Source organism: Eptesicus fuscus, chromosome 15 (assembly GCF_027574615.1).
Source record: "Eptesicus fuscus isolate TK198812 chromosome 15, DD_ASM_mEF_20220401, whole genome shotgun sequence".
Taxonomy (NCBI): domain Eukaryota; kingdom Metazoa; phylum Chordata; class Mammalia; order Chiroptera; family Vespertilionidae; genus Eptesicus; species Eptesicus fuscus.
Window position 1 is genome coordinate 58758519 of NC_072487.1, and position 24148 is coordinate 58782666.

The window sequence follows — 24148 nt, forward strand, 5'->3', positions numbered from 1 at the left end:
GGGAGGGGCCCGAGACCAGTGTAGGATTTGGAGAGGGCGGTAAAGGGCTCCCTCCTGTGAAGAACCTTCTGCTCCTCCGAGGGGCCAGAGCCTGAGCTCAGAAGCATTCACATGTACTCAGTGCATTTAGTCCTCCTGGTAACCCCCAGAGGCAAGTACAAACCCCAAATCTCAATTCCAAATGCCAGAAAACTCTAACAAGGAAAACACTTGTGTCACTTTTCTGGTGGTGAAACCTAATTTGAAATAACACGAGTCTTTATCCCACTCCGTGTGAATATTTGTACTTTTGTAGCAAAAATAGTGACGTGTTTGATTTGGGGGGTGCTGTCCAAATCAAACTCGGGGGGGGGGGTGTTATGTAATACATAGTATGTATGTTTGTTACCTTTCTGAAATCGGAAGCATGCTGACCTCTGAGGCAGCTGGCCTGGGGACGTTAAGTGGGAGCTTGTGACCCTGGATTATTCCCATTTTACCACTGAGAAAGGTGAGGCTCACTCAGCAAGAGGGGTGAATTGTCTTAGGCCACAGAGGTGCCAAATGGCAGATTGAGGACTGTAGCCCTGGTCTAGTTTCAAACAAGGAGCTGTGTTTCTGTGAGGCTGAGGGAAAGCTAAGCCTGGGTGACAGTGACTCGGCCTGATCAGAGAGAAGGTGGTCTGGGTCATTGGTGGCCCACAGATGCAAAGGCACTTCGCTGAGGATGGATCTGGAAGGCGGAAGGGACCACTATCCCCCTGAGAGACATTGGTAACTCCAGAGTGGCTGGGCTTGGGCTTTGGGCAGCTCCAGAAGTTTCAGCCTAGCGGCTCTGAGATCTGAATCTAGAGGCGCAGGGGTCCTTGGCAAGTCACCCTATCTCTCTAGGCATTCGTTTCTCCTTCTGTGGTACAGAGATAGTAACAACACCCATCTCCCAGAGTTGGTGAAATCTTAAATCGGATATGTTTGAAAGCACTTAGCATTTAATCACTGTTACTGTGACCATTATTCTCAAAGTGGGGCATACATACCTCTTGGAGCGTTCCAGATCTCAGTGTGAATGTGATGAATATATATATAATAAAAGGCTAATATGCAAATCGACCGAACAGCGGAACTAACGGTCACTATTATGCACATTGATCACCAGGGGGCAGACGCTCAATGCAGGAGCTGCCCCTTGGTGGTCAGTGCACTCCCACAGGGGGAGTGTTTCTTAGCCAGAGCTGGGCTCAAGGCTGGCAAGTGCAGTGGCGGTGGTGGGAGCCTCTCACACCTCTGCAGCAGTGCTAAGGATGTCCCACTACTGCCTAAGGCATCAGTCGGACACCCCCTGAAGGCTCCTGGGCTGCAAGAGGGCATAGGCTGGGCTGAGGGACCCCCCCCCTCCAGTACACGAATTTCATGCACCGAGCCTCTAATATGTGTGTGTATATATATATTTGGATTGCCAATTTTGCTTGTCTTCAAATAATTTGAATCAACTTCCCCAATAAATATAGCATAGAGTGAATATACTTAATGGTACTAAACTGTACACTTAAAAAAGGATTAAGATGGTAAATTTTTTGTTATGTTTATTTTACCACAATTGAAAATTAAAATAAAAAAAACTAGCACAGGTATAGTAGAGAACACAATGCACGAATGCACGCGATTTCCAGGAATTTCTAGCCATTTGTGGGGTGGGGGAGGGGAGGATAGGGGTTGAAGGTGGGGAAGGGAGAGAAGCGAAGTCTATGAGTCACAGCTGGACGAGGGTGAGAAACTCTCCCCCACCCCCTGAGGCCTTGTCAGCCCTTGCTCCTGAACTTGGTCCAGGGTCATGGGGTTGGATGCGCTTTGTAAATACCGGCAAATCTAAAGTCTGCAGATCTCCACAACAGAATATTCATCGGCACTTTCGTCACAGGTTTCAGGCCCTGGGCTGGGCACTGGGGCAGACACAGAGTGTGGCCAGGTCCCGGGCCTCAAGGCCCTCGGGGCTAATGGTGGGAACACAGAGGTGACGAGATAACAGGAACAGCCGCTGAATGTGGTAAAGCGCTGGGCGTGCTCGGAGTTCTCTCAGCACTTTGAGGAGCTTTGGAGAAGGAAGCGCTCCCTCTGTGAAGGGCGCAGGGGTTTGGGAAGGACGTCATCAGCAGCAACACTGGAGTTTGGCTGAAACATTTTCACTAACTAGTGCTTCCCCAACATAAGCGCCATCGCAGACTCAGATTGCTGGTCCCCACGCCCAGCGTTTCTGATTCAGTAGGCCCGAGGGAGGGCCCAAGGATTTGCATTTCATTGTGTGTTTTTTAAAAAATATATATTTTATTGATTTTTTACAGAGAGGAAGGGAGAGGAGAGAGAGAGTTAGAAACATCGATGAGAGAGAAACATTGATCAGCTGCCTCCTGCACGCCTCCTACTGGGGATCGAGCCCTCAACCCAGGTACATGCCCTTGACCGGAATCAAACCTGGGACCCTTCAGTCCACAGTCCAACACTCTACCCACTGAGCCAAACTGGCTATGGCTGCATTTCCTTTTTAAATCTCTTTTTAATTGATTTCAGAGAGGAAGGGAGAGGGAGCGAGAGATAGAAACATCAATGATAAGAGAGAATCATTGATTGGCTGCCTCTTGCATGCCCTTCACTGGGGCTCGAGCCCACAACCTGGGCATGTGCCCTGACCACGAAGTGAACCGTGACCTCCTGGTTCATAGGTGGACGCTCAACCACTGAGCCACGCTGGCTGGGCTGGGATTTGCATTTCTAACAAGCTCCCCAGTGGTGCAGCCGAGGTGGTCCAGGGACCACACTTTGAGAACCACTCGACTAGATCAAGAAGAGAAGGAAGGGCCTGCCAGGCGGTGCCGGAAGTGTATGCAAAGACCTGAGGAGGGAAGAAGCAACAGGTGTTGAGAGAGCGACGAGCACATTTGTGAGGCTGGAGCATGGTGGGTTGCCAGGTACAGATGAGGATGGACGCGTGTGCCAAGCCTCGGAGTTTGGCCTTGATCCTGGAAGTGAAGGGCAGCCAAAGGAGCTTCTTGCGGAGGGAAGAACACGAAGAGATTGGCACTGGAGCAAGAGCACGCTGCAGGGCAGGAGGAGTGGGGAGGCGAGCCTGAGGCAGAGGGACTCTCGGGAGGCTGCCGCAGCAGCCTGTCAGACCGCACCAGCCTTGGTCTTGGTGGTACCCGGCGTGGTACCCGGCCGTGGGAAGGAATCAGACACCCAGACAGACAGGCTTCCTATAAAAACAGCAACATGGCAACCACGCGTCTGGCCTAGGCAGTAAGCACAGGAGCGAGCCCTTGATGTGCATCATCTCATCAAATCCTCCCAACAGCCGGCACTCAGATGCTTGAAATGGAAGCTCGGAGAAGTTCGGGAACCTGCCCAAGGTTAGGACAGAGCCAAGGCTCAGACCCAAGGGTGGAGCCGTTCTCCTTCCCCACCGCACATTTTCCCACACCACCTCCTCCAGGGGCTTTGCGGCTGTGTGTGTTGTGAGAGTTCAGTGTGCTATGCTGTGATGTACCTGCCCCCACCCCTCCTGTCCCACATATCACAAGGTCAGGGGGCTCCTTGGGGGGGGGTCTATCTTCATGAGGATGGGGAGAGCCGGGGAGGGAGGACTTTGCTGGGCACTCAATTTTCCCCATGGGGCAATAAACCAAGGTCAGGGGGAGAAGGACTGACATATAACTTGGAAGAATTCTCAGACACTCCCAGGTCGGTGAGAAAGAGCATCCAGCCCTGCTGAAGTCCCAGGGACCAGGGAGCAGTGAGGAGAGTCAGGCAGAAAGTGAGGCTCTGTTTTCAATGCACTCAGGCAACTCCGCAGCGGTCACCAACCTTTCGGACCTCACGGACCGCCAGTGGTCCGCGGACCTCCGGTTGGCGATCGGTGCACTAGGGAACCAGGCACAGAGAGATGTGGAAGAGTTCAAGAGGAAAGGGCGGCAGAGAGAGAAGGACTCATTGACTCAGAGTCAGAAAAGCTGGATTCCGGGAGTCCCAGCAGCCACTTGCAGGCTGTGTGACCCCGGGCAAATCCCTTTCCCTCTCTGAGCCTCATTGTCTGCCACCAGTAAAATCAGATTATCTCTAAGCGCCCTTGCCGCTTTGACATTCTACGCTTTTCCTTTTCAATGTACCCGAGGGTGACTTTTCCAGGAAAATGTCAAACATTTCAAAGGCCAAGCGTCTCTGTTTGCCAGACGTCTTTTGTCACTCCTCGGCGGGTCTGTCTCCGTTCATGTCCAGGGGATTTTCTACAGTGTATGCGTTTTCTCATGTCTCTGGCTATATTTCCTTGTTTGCATTGGTTGGATGTTGCAGAAACTGGGCACTGTTTTTTTAAGCAAATACACAGTTCCATGCCAACAGGAATATCCTGTTTACAAGGGCCTCCTTTTACAAGGTACCAGCTGTTTGAAAACATTTGTGTATTGCCACATCAGAATAATCTCCTGATAAGCAACCTTTTTTTTTTCTTTCTCCAGTAACATCATTTTCTTTAGTGCAGTCATGCACTGGGGTAGATGTTCCTTAAAAAAAGTCAATATCCAATCGGATTATCATGATCACCTGGTTTCTTCTTCTCCAAAGCGAGGTGGCGAGGGCTGCCGTGCCAAAGACCGCAAACGGAGAGGCTTCAACCACAGAAACGGACTGTCTTGTGGTTCTGAAGAGCTGAAGGACAAGATCAAAGTGTCCGCAGGGCTGGCTCCTTCTGCCGGCTCTGAGGGCAAGTCGGTCTGTGCCTCTCCCCTGCCCCTGGTGGTTTGCTTGCAATCTTTGACATTCCTTGGCTTATAAAAGCAGCACCCCTCTCTGCCTTCATCTTCACATGGCATTGCCCTGTGTGCATGTCTGTGTCCAAGTCCCCCTTTTTTATAAGGATGTCAGTCATGTTGGATTAGGGGCCCACCCTACTCCAGCATGACCTCATGTCACTTAGACTTCCAACTACAGAGAGAGCCATTGACCGCAATTGACCCAGAGCTGCTCTGAAATCCATCGCCGTGTTTGTCCTGGCCACCCTTCCCACGGGCTGTTCCCAGCCATTGACGGAGTGTGGCGGGCCCATGGAGGCAGCCCTGTTCCCGGGAGATCCTGGATGCCTCTGAGAGGTGACATTGCTTCAAGGACAGCCCGGCAATCTTGCTGAGTCTTTCTTTGACCGGGTGGCGATTTGGGTGCTTCTACTCAAGCCTCCTCCCTTGTCTCCTTCACTTGGAGTCAGACTTGTGATCAGCCTTGTTCCTGCTTCTTGAGGTAACTCCATAGACAAGTCTATTCCCTCTCCCACCCCCGGGGCTCCCCCAGCCTCTCACTGCTCCCTCTGGTTTTCCCCATGTGTAACCCCATCTTAGCACCGACTTCATGGAGGATATGCACCTACCATAGGAGGTACATTGCATAGTGAAATGATAAGAGTAGTCACACTTATAAGACTTAGTATCTTCAAAACCACAATGAGATACTGCCTCACACCCACTGGGAGGGCCACTATCAAAGCAAAACAGAAAATATTAAGTGTTGGCGAGAATCGAGAGATTGCAACCCTTGTGTACTGTTAGTGGGAATGTAAAGTGGTGCTGCCTACCATGGTGTTTCTTTAAAACATTAAATGTAGAATGACCCCATGATTTAATAATTCCACTTCTGGGTACATACCCCCCAAGAATTGAAATCAGCGTCTTAACCAGCTATTTGTACACCCATGTTCATAGCCGCATTAGTTATGGTAGCTAAAGTCTGATGCAACCTAGATGTCCACCAATGGATGAATAGATAAACAAAATGTGGTCTACACCTACGATGGGATGAATGTTAGCCTTTAAGAGGAAGGAAATGCTGACACATGCTGCAACATGGATGAACTTGTGGACATGATGCTACGTGAAACAAGCCAGCCACAAAAAGACAACTAGTGTGTGATTCCCTCTATATGAAGTACCCACAGAAGTCAAATTCATAGAGACGGGGCGTAGAACGGTGGTTACGAGGAGCTGAGAGGAGAGGGACACGGAGAGTTACCGTTCAATGGGCACGATGGGTTTCAGTAGAAGATGAAGAGTTCTGGAGATGGGTAGTGTTGATGGCTACACAACACTGTGAATGTACTTAGCGCCAATGACATGTACACGTAAAAATGGTTAAGACGGCAATTGTCTGCTATGTGTATTTTGTCACAATTAAAAGTAAAAGACAATAATCCTTGCCTCTTGCAGAGTGCAAAGTTGGAAGAACACCAAATCCCATTGACGAAAGCGTGTGGTGCCCGGATGAAAAGGCCAGGGAGGCAGAGGGAAGGGTGTTTATTCTTCCAAAGGCTTAAGTGGTCCGAGGCTCTGGTTACCAGTTTACCACTTTAAAACCTAAAGTCTAAGCTTTTCCCCGTGGAGATGAGCCTCATTCCTACCTCATTTCAGGGAGCTTTATGATTCACCAGACAGCTGGTAGTGAATTGGAAAACATGTTTATAGTGTTGGCTTATTACTTCATAAACTTGTGTTTTTAAAAAAATACTATTTAGGTGAGAGCAAGACAGAGGGAGGCAAGGGTTTCTCGCAAGGAGATTCCCCCTGGATGAACTGTTTTGATCATTTGCATGCATCCTTCTGCCCCAGCTATACCAGGAAGGTACCAGATGCAAAAATGGCCAGGCTTTTCCCTCTTACTTTCGAAGAGAGAAAATACAGGCAAAGTCAAAGGGCTTTGGCCAAATATCCAGCAGGCTGAAAAGGAGAAAGCACTTTCTGATGTTAATACTTTCCTTTTAGCCTCTTATCGTCAAACTGCTGTTACGGGAAGTAGTTAGGGGCTTGGGCTTATTAAGGCTCAGATCCTAACTCGGCTACATATCTTGGGCAAGCTATCAAACCTCTGTGTCTCAGTGTCCTTATCTGTAAGTTGGGAAGAGAAACAGCGACTCCTTCATAAAGGCTTGAGTATGAACAACAGCTAGGAATTACTGCACATTTTCCATGGGCCAGGCATTGTCTAAGTCTTTTATGTACTTGACTCATTTACTCCTCAAGCCCAGGATGATCTAACTCCAAAGCGAATGATCCTACCATCACGTGGCAACACAGTATATTAATTGAGGAATGCATGTAAAAAAACGTAAGCCCGGCCTCAGTAAACATGCAGTAGTTGTCGCATTTCCCCCTCTGTTTGAGGGATGCAGATCTGAGATTCAGAGAGATGAAAAAAAAACTCTCTAAAATTACGACAGCGGGCCCTAGCCGGTTTGGCTCAGTAGATAGAGCGTCAGCCTGCGGACTGAAAGGTCCCAGGTTCGATTCTGGTCAAGGGCATGTACCTTGGTTTCGGGCACATCCCCAGTAGGGGGTGTGCAGGAGGCATCTGATCGATGTTTCTCTCTCATCGATGTTTCTAGCTCTCTGTCCCTCTCCCTTCCTCTCTGTAAAAAATCAACAAAATATATTTAAAGAAATAAAAATAAAATAAAATCACGACAGCGGGAGGCTGTAGAGATGGGGCTTAGCCCTGATCATTTTCTCTCTAACCCCAAACAAAGCATGCAGAGGTCAGAGGAGACCAGCCATCAGCAGGGGGTGGGGCGCTGAGCTGGACCTGGGGAGAAGAGGGATGGAAAAGGAGTAGAAAAGGCATTCCAGGCGTGGTCAAAGTCCTAAAGACGAGGACGTGAGGGCAAATCCGAGTTCTGGGAATGGCACACAGCAGGGTGGGCTGGGCAAGGGCCCTGGGAGCAAGGCTGGAGAGTCCTGTGGACCTGGTCACAGACAGCTCTGAATTCTAGACTCCCGGACATTCACAAGCCTTACAACCCAGTGATGCACCTCTAGTATATACCCTAGATGAAGCCCTGCCCATGTGCACCAGCACATACACACGGAATGTCCACAGCAGCATTGCAAGCCATGGAAACCCATCGGAAACGCACGTGCTGCCCATGGGCAGGTGAATGGAAAACAATGACGGCGCACTCACACAGTGGACAGCACGAATGAGTCACGGCCACAAGCAATAATAGAGAACTAATGAGGAAAGAAAGCCAACTGCACAAGGTGTGATAGAGTAGGCCACCTTTTTATGAAGCACTAAATAACTAAATGACATAATGGGTTGTTTTCTTATATATAACCTGGAATGAAACCTATAAAAAATAAAGCGAGTAACAAACAGAGAATTCTGGAGAGTGGCCGTGAGGGATGGTCTACCAGAGTCTGCAAGGGGATGAGCTGGAAAGGCTCACCCAGCTAGCTTGGCAGTACTAGGAATGTTCTGGTTGCTGAGTTGGGTGGGGGTTTATGGGTATTCTTTTTTTAATTATATTTCAAATTTTATATGTGTAATATATATATATATATTTCTATGCCTTATATATTGCCACTTAATACTAATAATTTTAACAAGAAAATGCAGAGGTGCCTAATAGAAATGCTCAAATATATTAAATATGTTTTATTTATTTTAGAGAGAGGAAGGGAGAGGGAAAGAGAAGTAGAATCATCAATGAGAGAGAAACATGATCCGCTACCGTCTGCATGTCCCCCACTGGGGGAACTGAGCTCACAACCCTGGCATGTGCCCTGACTGGGAATTGAACCGGTGACCTCTTGGCTCATGGGCTGATGCTCAACCACTGAGCCACACTGCCAGGTTTTTAAAAAAATATGTGTTCGTTTGCTCAGATGCATTAAATGAGTGAGATCTAAATTAGAGCCGTGTGTCACTGCTGAGAAGGCCAGGTTTGGGGGCCTGTATTGTTGTCCCCAACGGCTCTTCTCTAGATATGCAATTCCGTTCCAGTCTTCCATTCATTCGACACTCGTCTGAGTCCCTGCACTGTGCCAGGGATTTGGAGGTAGCGCATTGGTCCTTGGTCTAGAGGAGCTCAAAGAATTGGGAGGATGTGAACACAGGGAGTCGAGGAATCAGGGCTTGGTCTTCTAAGACCCAGACGGTGGCCCCAAGGATGTGCTACAGAGACCTGGTTGGCAGAGCAGAGCTGGTTTCATCTCTGGCGTCGATGTCCTCCTCTGTGCAGGAGCCCCTCGTCACCCCCCTCCCAGTGAGAGGCAGTCCTGCCTGGGGCTTCATCCCCCCGCTTCCCCTTTGCAGTCTGACTGACTGACTCTCAGCAGCAAGCACCCTCCCTCCTCCTCCGATCCCCAGGCCCTGCACTGGACTTGGCCAGGCAGCCTTTGCTGGTTGCCCAGCTGCGCTGATGTTGACCTTGCATCTGTCAGCACCTTCGATCCCTGTGCAGAGCTCTGCTCCACACTGGGTGACGCTGGGGAGCACTAGACACAACCCCCGCCCTCAGGAGGGCCCACGACTTAGCTGCACCTCTCAGTGCCAAGTTGTTGCTCTTCCCAAACACTTCGGCAATGTTAAACCACCTCTGGGAAATAAAGACGTGATATTTTACTTGCGACTCAGGAATGAGGTGATTCGTAAAGTAGTATTTCATTTCTTCCATCTTAAAACAACCTCTTTCTCATTGGCCTTGTAGTGAGCTGAGCTCTGGATCCCCAGGATTGGGGCTACCGCTGGGAATTCCTGTGGTCCCCTCGTTGCTCGGCTAATTCCCACGGCCGTCTTCCCGGCTAGAATAGATGCTTGCTGAGGCCAGGGACAGAGCCTTTATCTCCACGCTGTCAGGGCGCTGTCAGGGCCTGGCTCAGAGGAGCAAGTGCTGTGTAGGTGTGAAGGGGAGAAACTTTCTGGATTGTGGTGGCGTATCCCTCCTCTCAGGCTCTGCCCTTCTAAGCTGTAGAGCCCTCACTGTCCTCTTCGAGCGACGTGCGTGCGTGTCCTGGCTCCCAAAGAGGCCTCACTGCCACATGCTGCAACGAGGGCGTGTGCACCCAGGGCTGTATCGATGCATGAACGTGCGATCCGGTTCTTCTAGTTACACGGCATCACACTGAAAACCCCTAGCACCCGCTGTCCTCATTTAGGAGCTTAAAAATAACAACCCCTTCGTCTGTTCAAAGGTGATTTATGGTTTTACCAAGTGCTTCCACAGCCGTTCACCCGGGTCAAGGACTCACAGCCACCTCGGGAGGTGGGGTACTCTCCCCTCCCATTTTACAGATGAGAACCTGCAGCTCAGAGAGGAAAACTGGCCCCACGGAAAGAGGCTGAGGCCTCCCAGGCCTGAGCTCAGAGGCTTTGGAGTGCATGGCAACCACCTGCACAGACGAGGCTGGGTACAGCGCCATAGGACAGGTGGTGCCTGTCCAGGGTGAACGCAGACATGGCGGGGGATTGCTCTGCAGCCCCGGCTTATTGCTGAGGTGGACAGGCTGAACTGGTGCCCGGAACCTCACAGAGAAAAGCGGCGCCTTGTGCCTGCTCTTCAACAACGAGCTCCTCAGGGCCTCTACTTGGTCGGTGCTTGGCAGCTCTACTCAGAGTTCAGTGAGCTGTGTGTGCTGCCTCCTGGAATCCACAGAGGACACACCTCCAGCGAGGGCTGGAATGGGGGGTGGGAGCCAGGGCAGCTTCTGCAGGACAAGAGCCTGAGCTGGGTCTCTGAGCAGGAGCAGGCACTAGCTAGGCAAGGGTGCGAGGAGGCGGAGGCCGGGAGCCCAGCAGAGAAAGGCATTAAGACAGGGGAAGATGCCCATCTATAGACAATTGGATAAGAAAGCTGTGGTACGTGTACACACTGGAATACTACTCGGCCATAAAAAAAGAATGAAATCTTATCCTTTGTGACAGCAAGGATGGACCTAGAGGGTCATATGCTAAGTGAAATAACTCAGAGAAAGACAAATACCATATGATTTCACTTATATGTAGAATCTAAAGAACAAAAGAGCCCAGCTGGTGTGGCTCAGTGGTTGAGCATCGTCTTATGAGCCAGGAAGTCACGGTTTGATTCCCAGTCAGGGAACATGCCTGGGGGAGGGTGTGCAGGAGGCAGCCGATCAATGATTCTCTCTCATCATTGATGTTTCTATCTCTCTCTCCCTCTCCCTTCGTCTCTGAAATCAAGAAAGATATATTTTAAAAAATAACAAAATAAATGAACAAACAAAATAAAGACAGACTCATAGATGCAGAGGACAGACTGGTAGCTGACAGAGGGAAGGGGGGTTTGGGAGCTGGGTGAAAAAGGTGACGGGATTAAGAAGTACAAATTGGCAGTTACAAAATAGTTACCCGAAAGGTTGCTGGTTCCATTCCCCCTTAGGGCACATGCCCGGCGTTGCCAGCTCCATCTCCAGTAGGGGGCATGCAGGAGGCAGCCGATCAATGTTTCTCTCTCCCTCTCCCTTCCTCTCTCTCTTTAAAAAAAAAAATCAATGAAAAAATCTTTAAAGAAGTAACTACAGCCTGGTTGATGTAGCTCAGTGGCTGAGCATTGACCTATGAACCACAAGGTCACAGTTCGATTCCTGGTCAGGGGTTCAATCCCCAGTGTGCAGGAGGCAGCCGATCAATGATTCTCTGTCATCATTGATGTTTCTATCGCTCTCTCCCTCTCCCTTCCTCTCTGAAATCAATTAAAAAATATATATATATATATATATTTAAAAAAGAAGTAGTTATAGAGATGTAAATTACAATATAGGGAATATAATCAATAATGTCGTAATAACTATGTATGGGGCCAGGTGGGTACTGGAAATATCAGGAGGACCACTCTTTAAAGTACATGATTTTCTAACCCCTGTGCTGTACACTTGAAACTACTACAAAATAATACTGAATGTAAACTATAATTAAAAAATAAATAAAGACAGGGAAAGAGCTTAAAGACACACTTCAGCTCTGTGTACACCACCATCATTAGTCTTACTTCGTCCGACTATCACCTGTAACCGGACTATTTCTAAAACTTACATGCATCCATTTTCAAAAGACACACTAAATCATGAGCGTTGCTTACTCGTTTCTTTTTTCCTGATACGTATTAAAACAAACACCCAAGTATTCAAGGGGAAAGCGGTCATCCTTTTATCCCCTTAAAAATGGTCTGATATAATCATCCGGTAAACTGAGTACTACATTTGGCAAACTGTGAACAAAGGTGCGGCTATGAGTAAGAACGTGGGGTGTGGAGGAAATGCTGAGAGCAAGCGTGAGGCGGGAGGGAGTTGTGATGTGAAGTTGGAGACCTGAGTGGGGCCTGAACTTGAAAGGACTTGTGTGCCTGGCTAAGGAGCCCGCTGTGTCATGTCAGAGTTGAGACTGGGGAAGCACTGGAGCAACTCATAAGACTTGAAAACCACCACCTGCTTCTTGTGGCTCAAGTGGTCCTTTGAAGGTCTTACTCTAAAAGGTTACCATAAGGCCCTGGCCAGGTAGCTCAGTTGGTTAGAGCATCATCTCCATACGACAAGGTTGCGGGTTCGATCCCCAGTCGAGGCACATATAAGAATTAACCAATGAATGCATAAATAAATGGAACAACAAATCGACGTTTCTCTCTTCCTCCCTCCCTTCCTCTCTCTCTAAAATCAATATTAACAAGTAAAATAAAGGGTTACCATAAACTTCATTTAGCAGGAAAGCTAATGAGCCTTTGAGTCAAAAAACCATCTCGCTGACAGCTCAGTAACTTTGGGCAAGTCCTATAACCTCTCATAGCCTCAAGCATTCTGTCTGTAAACAGGGCGCCTGCCAAGGCGCCTGGGGCAGGACCTAGAGGTCTCTGGCCACAAGCCGCCTTGTCTGCTTCCCTCTAGGTCAAGATTTCTCAACCGTGGCACTACGGGCATCTGGGCCTGATAATTCTTTGCTGTGAGGCGCTCTCCCATATGTTGTAGCATCCCTAGTCTCTGCCCACTGGATGCCACTAGCATCTTCCCAGTTATGACAACCCAAAAAGTCTCCAGACTTTACCAAATGTCCCTGGAGGAGAAGGAGGTCACGCAGACTTGCTTTTAGAGAGATGGGGTGTCAAACAGGCCCTGGTGGCCTCAGAGTGTTGGCTGAAGATGGATACCCAGGGGAGTGGAAGGCTTTCTACAGATGGGCTCACACCTCTCAAGTCCAGAACCCCAGATGGGGAAGGAACAGTCGATGAAGGAGATTTTTTTTCTCATTGACTTTATCACTGAAAGGGTGACTCATTGGTTCCTTATGTAATGTCCCCAGGGAAGGACACTCCAAGAAAGGATCACATGCTCCCTGCACGCAAAAGTATGACCCAACGCGTCCCTGCTCAGACCTGTCCTCCAGGATAAGGCAGACAGCAGGAGGAGAAAAGACCACTGGGCTTAGAGCAACGTGTGGCAACGATCAGAATGACTACCCAACATGGTGGTGGACTCACACACTTTCCAGGTCCTAGAACCTGGCCAACCTGTTCTTTGACTCATGAAAATAATTAGAGCAATAGCATCACTTGAGCATCTACTGTATACCATTGCACAAGCTTACCTAATCCTCACGACAATACATTATCCCTGTTTGATACATGAGGAAATCGAATCTCTGCAAGACTGAGGAGTTTGCACAACGTTGCACGGCTATTAAGAAGAAGGCAACAAGTAAGAAGTGTGGACAGCAGGCTTTAGCCTAGGTCTACCTCATCCCAAAGCCTTTGTTATTTCTCTCGTGTCGGGCTGCAAGTTCTCCTTCCTGACAGTGCCGTGAGAAAGGAAGACAGCTGCAACATGGTTAGGTTTGGAAGAATAACAGCCACTGACTCCTTAACTGTTGCTCTGGTTGACAGAGCTTAAAGCCACATGCACATAAAACTGGAGCATGCTGCCTCTGATATTTTCAACCTTGTAAAAGAAAGCTCAGGTACAAAAACCCCACACACAAATGTATAGTTTCATGAATTATTATAAGGCACACATTTTTAAAAAAAAACTCCTGTGCATACATTTCTCTTTACAACTGCACGTATAGGCTTACAAATAATATAAATAGAAATAAAAAATAAATGGCATAAGTACAAATATAAATCTGGGTATGTAATGGGGAAGGAGCACTAACATTTTTCATTGGTTGGAGAGCAATGAGAAAAGGAAGGAGATGGCTGCTTTGAGTCATAGTCAGCACCATGTGAACCTTGTTTTCAGAAAGGTGCTTGTTACTTCTTCAAATTGCTCATCTGAAGATGTCATGGGCAACGTAGGATCCTGTCGAGGGTACTCTGTACAGGCCTACCTTGTTTTATTGCACTTCGCTTTATTGTGTTTTGCAGATATTGCACTTTTTTTTTTTTTTTTACAAATTGAAGATAAAAAGATGACTAGAAAAAAGATGACTCACTGATGGCTCAGATGATGGTTAGTATTTAAAAATATATATATATTTGTATTGTTTTCATAGAGGAAGGGAGAGGGAGGGAGAGAGAGAGAGATAGAAACATCAATGATGAGAATCATTGATTGGCTGCTTCCTATACACCTCCTACTGGGAATTAAGTCTGCAACCCAGGCATATGCTCTGACTAGGAATCAAATCGGGATCCCTGGTTCATAGGTCGACACTCAACCACTGAGTCATACCAGCCGGGCAATGATGGTTAGTATTTTTAATTGAGTTATTTACATTACTTTTTTAGACAATGCTATTTACACTTAATAGACTACAGTAGGGTGTAAACATAACTTTTATATGTACTGAGAAATTTTTAAAAAGTCATGTGTATCACTTTATTACGATATTCACTTTATTGCAGTAGTCTGGAACCAAACCCACAATATCTCCAAGGTATGACTGTACACAAAATGCAATGATAATGGACCCTGGAGTTGTGCAACATGACTCTGGTTAACAACATGCAAGGAATTTGGAGTTGGCTGATCTTGAGGTCAAGTTCAAGTTCTGTGGAGAACTAACCATGAAACTTTGGGCAGGCACTCAGTCTCCTTGACCCTCAGCTCTCCCATCTGCAAATGAGAGTAATAACATTTCCAGCCTCCAAAGGTTGCTAGGATGGTTGAATGAGCTAAGAGGAGCAAACAACTCCCACACTTACTTATATAGCCCCTGACACTATAACACTAAGTACTTTACCTGGGTTACTCAGCAATCCGGTGCAGAAGGTACTGTTGTTATCCTCATTTTACAGACAGGAAACCAAGGTAGAGGTAGATTAAATTCTTTGCTCCCGATTATAGTACGTGACAGGTCCAGGATTGAAACCCAGGCAATTCCAGAAGCCACGTTCAGCCATACCTGTCTATAAAAGCTCCCTAACACTATGTGTCAAATGCTCTGCACAGTGCTTAGTAGTGTTATCATTGCTAGTACGATTCCTGCTCTCACTGTGGGTATGACTGCCAGATGGTTGCTGTATTCCAGTGTGTGGCTTCTTTCATGTACATTACCTCATTGAGTCTTAGCAAGACGCTGGACATGTGAATATTAACCCCACCTTAGTGATGAAACAGGTTCGGAGAAGGGAATTTGCCCAGAAGAACATACTTACAGTCTGGCCGGCATGGCTCAATGGTTGAGCGTTGACCTATGAACCAGGAGGTCACGGTTTGATTCCTGGTCAGGGCACATGCCTGAGTTGTGGGCTGTATCCCTAGTGTGGGGCATGCAGGAGGCAGCTGATCAGTGTTTCTGTCTCATCATTGATGTTTCTCTCTCTCTCCCTTCCACTCTTAAATCAATAAAAATATACTTTAAAAAATAATAAAAGTAAAAACATATTTAGAAACCTTTGTGTTTGCTTTTGTTTCAGAGATTTATTCCTGTGACACTGATTATCCTGTTTAAAAGCTTCTGCTGAGGGGACCTGAATGAACAGCGTCATTTCTTCCATGGTCTCTAGAAATCAGTTCTACCCTGACCTCAGCTGGATGGTTCTTTCGGAGCCAAAGGGGACTAAGATGGCCTGTCCATCATTTATCAAGAGGAGGTCTGGAGCCTAGGAAAGGGGAACTTGGAATCAATCTTTAGTCAACACTTATTCGAATCATCTAAAAATGCTCAGAGAGGTTGCTAGAAATCCAGGATCAGGCAAAACAATGAGATGTAGCAAGGTAGCAGTGTTTGGGAAGACAAGCTATAAAATGGTAAATGTGGTAATAAATGCCAGCTTATTTCTTTCCTTGTGTGCATACTGTTTTGAAACACATCACTAATAAAACTCGTAGGGGGTTCCTTTTAATTGCAGACTTAGTCTATGGAGTGCCTGCTAAAAGCTTACACAGCCTGTTCTCTGCCTGAAATGGACTCCATTTTAATCCTTCTGTAATGATGCCATTACTTTTATAGCTGTTTCTACAATCTCATACATGAGTTATATGCAAAATATGGTCTCTTTTTTAATGTAGGTATATTGTCCCTGGAAATTGTAAATTCCCTTTTTAGTGATAAAGACATTCAACATACTAGGTATGGAAGGAATGTACTTCAACATAATAAAAGCCATGTATAAAAAAATAAAAATAATAAAAATAAAAGCCATATATGACAAGCCTACAGTTAACATCATACTCAACGGTGAAAAACTGCAAGCTTTTCCTCTAAGATCAGTAATAAGAAAAGGGTGCTCACTTTTGTCATTTCTATGTGACATAGTACTGGAAGTCTTAGTCAGTCAGAGAGATTATGCAAGAAAAGGGAGTAAAATCATTCAAATCTGAAAGAAAAAAGTTAAATGCAGATGACATGGTCTTATAAATAGAAATCTCTAAAGACTCCACCAAAAACTGTTGGAACTAATAAACAAATTCAGTAAAGTAGCAGAATACAAAAATCAACATACAAAAATCAACATACAAAAATCAACCATGTTCTATACAGTAACAATGAAAGAAAAGTTAAGAAAATAATTCCAGACCTAGCTGGTTTGGCTCAGTGGCTAGAGCATCAGCCTGTGGACTAAAGGATCCCAGGTTCAATTCCCGTCAAGGGCACGTACTTCGGTTGCAGGCTCCTGGTCCTGGTCAAGGGCATGCAGGAGGCAACCAATCGATGTATCTCTCTCACATCGGTGTTTCTCTGTCTCTCCCTGTCCTTTCTACTCTCTCTAAAAATCAATGGAAAAAATGTCCTCTGATGAGGATTAAAAAACACAAAAACCCACAATTCCATTTACAAAAGCAACAAAAGAAAAAATACTTAAAAATTAATTTAACAAAGGACATGAAAGACTTGTACACTGAAAACTATAAAACATTAATGAAAGAAATTAAAAAAGATAAAAAAGACATCCCATGTTCATGGATTAGAAGATTTAATATTGTTAAAATGTCCATACAATCCAGAGTGATCTATAGATGCAATGCTAGTCCCATCAAAATCCCAGTGGAATTTTTACAGGCATAAAAAAACAATTTTATTTAAAAAAAAAGAAAAAAAACTTTAAAATTCATATGAAACCACAAAAGATTCATAATAGCCAAAGTGATCTTCAGAAAGAAGAATAAAGCTGGAGACATCATACTTCCTGATTTCAAAATGTATTACAAAGCTAATAATTAAAACAGTATGTTACTGGCATTAAAGCAGACATATAACCAATAGAATGGAATAGAGAACCCAGAAATAAGTCCATACATTTACAGTTAACTGACATTCAGAAAGGATACCAACAATACACAATAGGTAAAGAATAGTCTCTTCAAATAGTCTCTTCTGGTGTTGAGAAAATCAAATATCCACACACAAAAGAATGAAATGGGACCCCTGTCTTACACATACACAAAAATAAACTCAAAATGAATTAAAGACTTGAACGTTAGACCTGAAAACATAAACCCCTAGAACAAAACATAGGGGAAAATCTTCTAGACCTTGGTCTTAGCATTAAGTTGGATATGACTGATACCAAAAGCTCAGTCAACAGAATGGACACACAGGAGGACATCATGACTACATCATAACAATCTTCTGCACAGTAAAGGAAACAATCCACAAAGTGCAAAGGCAGAAAAATCTTTGCAAACCATTTATCTGATAAGGTGTTGATACCTAAAATAGACAAGGAAGTCATACAACTCAATAGCAAAACCAAAACAAAACAACAAACCCATCTATCCCAATTTGTTAACAGGCAAAGGAATGGAATAGACATTTCTCCAAAGAAGACATAAATTGGCTGATAGGTATATGAAAAGGTGCTCAACATCAATACTCATCAGATAAATACAAATCAAAACCACAATGAGATGTTGCCTCACAAAAGATAACAAGTGTTGGTAAGGAGGTGAAGAAAATGAAACCCTCATATACTGTTGATCATAATGTAAAGCGGTGCAGCCTCAAAGAAAACAGTGTAAAGGTTCTTCAAAAATATTAAAACTAGAGCTGCCATAGGATTCAGCAATCCCACTTCTTGAAATACATGCAAAATAATTAAAATCAGACTCTCAAAGAGATATCTTCACTCCCATGTTCACTGCAGCATTATTCACAATAGCCAAGATGTAGAAATAGCCCAATGCCCTTCAATGAATGGATAAAGGAAATGTCATACATACAATGCAATACTAGTCAACGATTTAAAAAAGAAGGAAATCCTACCTTTGTGACAATGTGGACAGGCCTGGTGGATATTATGGTAAGTGAAATAAGACAGTCAGAGAAAGACAAATACCATATAATCTCACTATAGGTGGAATCTAATGAACAAAATAATTTAACAAAATAGAAACAGAAGCATTAAGCAAAAATTATGTATATATAGTACCCCCTACAGGATCCTACATTGCCCATGACATCTTCAGATGAGCAGTGTTATTGCCTCAGATTTTAAAAATATTTTAAAAATTGATTTCAGAGAGAGGAAGGGAGAGGGAGAGAGGGATAGAAACATCAATGATGAGAGAGAATCATTGATCGGCTGCCTCCTACACACCCCATGCTGGGGATCAAGCCCAAAACTGGGGTGTGTGCCCTGACCTGGAATTGAATGGTGACCTCCTGGTTCATGAGTTGATGCTCAACCACTGAGCCACACCGGCCAGGCTGCCTCAGTTTTTAAAGAAGAGGTAACTAGCCCTGGCCAGGTACAGTAGTGTAGTTTGTTAGAGTGTCTCCCTGATATTCCAAGGTTTCGGGCTTGATCTTGTGCCCTGACCAGGAATGAACTGACAACCTTTTTGGGGTGTGTGTGGGGTGTGTGTGTCGGGGGTGGGGTGGGGGTGGGGCGACAAGGCTCCAACTGACTGAGCCACGGGGCTGGTGCTCCTTCCATTACCATTTATCGCCCCTTTTCTCTCTCCTACCTTCCCCACTCCACCTCCCTCTGTTAATGGGCATAGTGTTGTCTATCTATGAGGTTTTCCGTTTTTGTTTTGCTCAATCCCCTCATCTTCCTCACCCAGCCCCCTTCTCCCCTCCCCTTAGTATTTCTAACACTTCTAATTTCCAGAAAGGATCTGAGGCCTCTGTGAGAGGGGGTTTCCAGGGGAGATGAGAGAGAAGCCTCCTGCAGCCCAAGGAGCCCAGGTCAGAGACTGGGACAAGGAGCGCTCAGCCAGTGGCCACCAATTGCTGGGGCTGGGCGGGGCTTGTGCTGAGCTCCTACTGTGTGCTCTAAAGTAAGGGAACTTGGGCCTGCTGACTGCCTGTGTGCAGGGACTGGGCCTTGCACAGCACCTACCCTGTGCTACAGGCACAAGTGTTCGGGACCCTGCTGGCTGGGGAAGGGGCGAGAGGGTGAGGCTTGCCCTGGGTATACAGCAGCAGCTCTTATCTTGCCGCCACTCCGAGGCGGGTATAATTATTCCTATTTTGCATGAGGATGTTAGGTTCAAGCAGGGGACGGCTGAGTGCACAGTTATAGGTGGAGATGGATGAACAGCGAGGCTGGATTGAGGCTGGGTGCTCAGGTCCTCCACTTCAGAGGGCAGAAGCCAGCCCTCCTCGTTGCCCCACTTCGGTGCGACCCCCCATCCGAGGTGCAGCCAACTAATACTATAATAGCCATGATAATAATGACGCCCGCCCTTTATCGGGTACCTACTCCACACCATGCACTTGGATGCATGCTCTCCCTTTATTTCATTAACTTCGTCGGGGATATTATCCCCTTTAGCTACGAGAGGAGGCAGCAGTCCAGAGCTCCCAGGAACAGGAGGCCAGGATGTGACAGAGCCGGGCGGGGTGCGACCGCCCTTGGACCTGATTCAAATTCCGTTAACCCCGGGTCACCCTCCGCAGAGAGAAAGGGGGTGCGCGTCGCCCCGCCGCGGTGCGCACCGGGACCTACGCCGGGAGCCGTCCTGTGCCCGGCCGTCCGGCGGGGGGCACTGCAGACCGTGGGCCGCCCCGCGCCCGCCTCCGCTTCGGGCGCCCGTGGGCCGCCGCTCCTTCGTGCGCCGCTCTCGTCCCCGCCCCGGCCCCAGCCACCCCCGAACCCGGAGCGCTGACCAGCCTCCTCCCCGCGAGGATGCCGGGGAGGCCGGATCGGGCCGCACGGGGCCTGCGCGGACACCCCCCGAGTGGTAGGTGCGCGGGCCCGGGTGGGCTCTGCGCCTGGGTGCCCCCCCCCCCCCCCCCCCCGCACACACACCCGCACCCCGCCCTTAGCGCGCTCACACTCACAACTCCACTTGGGCACCGAAAGGCTCCAGGGACCGGGTCTTCCGGGGTGGACCTGGCCGTCCCAGCACTGGGTCCCGTCCCTGGATCTGGGATTAGGCTGGTGTGGCTTCCACCCGAGGGGAGGAGGGGAAACCCGGCCCAAGAGCCAGCCGGGACTCCGGGAGGATCCCCGGCGCATTTGAATGTTGGTCCGCTACTTCCCCAGCCCGCCCACGCTGTCACCTCTCCTCTGCCCTGCGGATTCCACACCCCACCCAGCCCGCTCACTGAAATCTGACTTTGAACTCAAATGTGATCAGGCGTGTCTGGGGCCAGGCCACGGCCACAGGCGCGGTGGCCCTCGCCAAAAGCAGCGGCAAGTAGGCATAGCTGTCCGGGGGGGGGGGAGGGGACCCCTCCTCGGACCAACTGAGATGAAGTCACGCTTTCTAAAGTTCCTCCCCAGGCGAGGTATGTGGCATCCACTGACCTTGACCCTTCCCTGCGGTCACCTGGGACACAGGCATTTAAGGTGGGCAGTTTAACGAGGTGATAACGAAGTGAAAATGGTCTAGTGGCCTCTTGGATTTGAATTCGGGATTGAAGGGTTTTAGAAAGAGAACTTTATGAATAGGTGGCTCTCATGGAATTCTGCGCCCAGGAATCGCCCCTGCATGTTAATTGGTCGTAATTACCTTGTTAAAAGTCTTGTAAGGCCCCTCCAAGTTCTGAGAGTAGAAGGGAAAGAGTGTTTCGGAGATTTACAGCTGGGTGGGAAACAGGGCATTGCTCTCTGCATTAGGTTATACATTAGCATACTTGTTGAATTGAACTTTCCGCTTTGGAAAGATTTTAATATCTTTCCAATTCCCAACTAGTCTCTGGAAATTTAGAAAGGGGCGGTGGGGGGACTGGTGATGTGTATGCCACAGATGGAGATGGAAAAGCTGCCCAGAACATGTTGACATTTAAAAAAAAAAATGTTAACATCCCCCCACACTTTGAAACTATGATATTAGGAACAGAGTCTAATGGCAAAAGTTACTCGTAGAACATCTGTTCCTTCCAATGGGAGGATTTCTTTCCTGCCAAGAATTTATGAATTTTATATAGGAGCTTGGTTCTGTGTGGAGAAGGAGGGAGGAAGCCCGCCAAGGCAGCCCCCTCCTCAGCACGGAATGCAAGAATACTTGGCTCCTGACTGGTACACGGTTCTTGTAGCTGTGGATGGGGCAAAAGTCACCCCTCGGAAGGACACGGTTGAGAAGGAGAAAAATCTCAAACTGCTACCCTTGGTTTAAAGTGAGTCGAACAATGCAAGGGAAGGTCAAGGCCATAGGACTTGAAGACAAGACTCCCATTCACAGGAGGCCTAATCCCTTTTTAGAGAAGAAAGGAGAGTTTATTACTAACGCATATCAGTTCATTTCAAATGTTCCTTTCATTCGCACATTAGCCAACTGGGCGGTCATTCATTCATCTCAAAAACTTCCATCCCTTCCTCTGCAGCCCATTGTCTTTAGCTGTTGTTCCACTGAGTCTCATGACTGGAAGGGTTATCTTTTGAAAACCCCCAGGAGGGTGCTCAGAAAAGCCTGCGGGGTGAATAGGGCACTAAAAGGACCAGCATTTGAACAATTATTGAGCCTCTTTTGACTCAAAGCAAGTTTATCTAAGTAGACGTCCATTGGTCTCCTTTCCTGCATCAAAAGAACTTTCTGCTCTTGAGAAGGTGTATGTCCAGCATGAACGAGGTCTACTTTCTGCGTTTTCAAGTGGGCCATTTTGGATTCTTGATCCTTAAGTGGATATTTTTTTAACTCAGAGATTTTCAGATGTAATATTAAAAAATCCAATCTATTGAAGTAGTGAAAATTTTAATTGTTCCTGCTTGAAAGCACCCGGCGTATGCGAAAGTGTGTGTGTGTGTGTGTGTGTGTGTGTGTGTGTGTGTGGTGACTCAGTATTAAGTATTAAGAGTTTGCACGCTGGCTGGGTAGCTCAGTTGGTTCAAGTGTCACCTGGATACACCAAGGTTGTAGGTTCAATCCCTGGTCAGTCAACCAATAAATGCATACAGAAGTGGAACAACAAATCAATGTTTCTCTCTTTTCCCTCTCCCTTCCTCTCTATCTCTAAAATAAAAATTTTTTTAAAAGTTGGCTACATTCAAGTCCACAAACATTTGTTGAGCACCTACTACACATTAGGCGCCTTTTAAGGCATTGCCCTACCCCTCATTCTAGAGATGAGCCAGGCAACAAATGGACACCGTATGCATTGTATCTCAGGTAATGATAAGGGCCACGAGGAAAAATCAAGCACATGAAAAAAATACAGAATAACAGGGGTGGGGTGGGGATGGCTCTTTCAGCGTGATCAGGGAAGTCTGCTCCAAAGAATTGACATTGAGTGGTCGTTCTAGAATTTCCCCAGTGCAAATATCCCCCCAAACACACAAATAGATATGTTTTACCAAGTTGGATCATACTCTATAGGCATTCCTGTTAATGTCCGAAATTCTTCTGTGTGTAAAGAGTATATGGCTCAAGAACACGGCACTGGTGGAATCAGGTTTAAATCCCAGCTTCACCACTCACTGGTTTTGTGGCTTAAGGCAGGCTACCTAAACTCTTTGCTTCCGATTCCCCATCCTTAAAATGAAGAGAATAATATTTCCTTCCTCATTGTGGGGACTAAGTGAGAAAAATGCTTGTAAAATACTGAGCTTAGGGACAGCATGTAATAAACCTTAGTAAACGCTGGCTCTCATTTATTAATGTCCACCAGATCATTATAATAGAGCATGGTAGCTCATTCTAAGGCCAATCTAGGGCTTACTTAACCAATGGCCCTATTGCTAGATAGAAAGAATTGGATAAGAACCGAATCATTGGGTCTTGCTTAGCGAGTTCATCTATGACTCCATGTGCAGGCTGAGGATGAGGGCCTGCAGTGGCATCACCGCGGGAGACTGGGGCCTCAGCTTCCTCGTTTGTGCAAAGGAACCTTCAGGTGAATGTCCTTAGGAACTCCTCCGAGCTCTGCCGTTTGTGTGTTTCCTGCGTTCTGACCGGCTCCCAGACTCTGCTCCCAGGCTCTGAGGAGCCTTCCCTGCTTCTGAGATCTGAGTCATTTGTTCATGCCCCCCGGCACATGCCCAGATCTATTTTAGGTTGAGATGCCATTTAAGGGAAAACAGATTCTCTTTAGATATTGAGAGTATTAGGGAGCGTGTTGGCAGGGCAGTCTGGAAGATGGCAAAGAGGCAGTGTTTCCCATGGGACGGGGCTGAGAATGTAGGCTCAAAGCACCACACTCCAGAGAGAGAAAAGAAAGAAGAGAAAGAAAAACAAGGGGCGAGTTGGGGGGTAGGAGGAGAGGTAAGGCACCACAGTCCAAGGTGCCACTCCTTTTGGCTAACTTCCTCTTCTGTGTTCTCCATTCCAGCGGCCTCAGAGTGTGTGATCTTCAGCAAAGGAGACATACTCTTTTAGGCTTACTTCCAATGGGCCAAACTATCAAAAGGGCTGCTGGTCTTTGTTCTAATTGAATACGTGTGTCAAGTGCTTTGGAATCAGTAAATGAAATACCAGGGAGGAAAAGCAAGGGCTTATTTACTCTTGATGATTTTATAGAGGCTCTGGGGGTGCTGTGATGCAGAAACAAAGCATAGAGGAAAGCGGCATATTCTTAATAGAGGGACAGA